This window comes from Bidens hawaiensis, unplaced genomic scaffold, assembly GCF_021521415.1.
Source record: "Bidens hawaiensis isolate Kalapana, Puna unplaced genomic scaffold, B.hawaiensis_p1.1 tig00008152_1, whole genome shotgun sequence".
NCBI lineage: Eukaryota > Viridiplantae > Streptophyta > Magnoliopsida > Asterales > Asteraceae > Bidens > Bidens hawaiensis.
In genome coordinates this window covers 410629-411370 of record NW_027491581.1, presented here as the reverse complement: position 1 = coordinate 411370, position 742 = coordinate 410629, and the positions used below count along the sequence as shown (strand labels likewise).

At 33.7% G+C, this 742-nt stretch overlaps 1 non-coding gene across 1 annotated transcript; it reads left to right on the top strand.

Moving 5' to 3' along the window:
- Window positions 1-424: 424 nt before the first annotated feature.
- Window positions 425-498, top strand: TRNAI-AAU (transfer RNA isoleucine (anticodon AAU)). Its single transcript has one exon. It is a non-coding gene; the product is annotated as a tRNA-Ile (tRNA).
- Window positions 499-742: the final 244 nt, after the last annotated feature.

Genomic DNA, 742 nt, shown 5'->3' with positions numbered 1-742 from the left:
CCATCGGTGAAATAGTATAATCACACCCGAGGAAAGTAGATCTGCTACCAGTGAGTAGATCCACGTTTCTTCAATATGACTAAGAGTCATCTCAAACTGTCATAGAGATTTCGAAGGACAATCAAGACAAGTATTTTTTTTTTCTTTCATTTTTTAAACAATACGCAAGTTAAGAGTATACTAATAACATTCATTTACAAATTCAAGTGAGGTCTTAGCATTTAGTTTTTATATGATTTTATTATCTTGATCGAATTAAAAGCATAACATTAATTCGTTCTAAAATAAGTAAATCTTTCAAAATTAAATAAAACTATAACTTCCACATGAGTTTTAAGTGTTAGATTTTTTGTTTGCATTGTTTTAATAATGCAAAAGAATAATACTTTAATAAATGTCGTCTGAATTAAATTGTATCATGATCGGCCTATTAGCTCAGTTGGTTAGAGCGTTGTGCTAATAACGCGAAGGTCGCAGGTTCGAGACCTGCATGGGGCATAACATTTTTTACTTTTCTTATCGCTCATTCTTGATTTAGATTAGGCCAACGGGTTATGATATGGGCTGGAACACCTCATTCTTCGATATTGAAGTAATGGTGTGATATGGTTACACAAATGACCAATGGTAACATCATATTCGGGTTTTTTTGAGTCGACTTCCTTGGGTTTGAGAATCTCAATTCCGGAACCAAAACTCGACCCTAATCTATCCCGGGTTTTTTCAGGTACGGATTTTATCG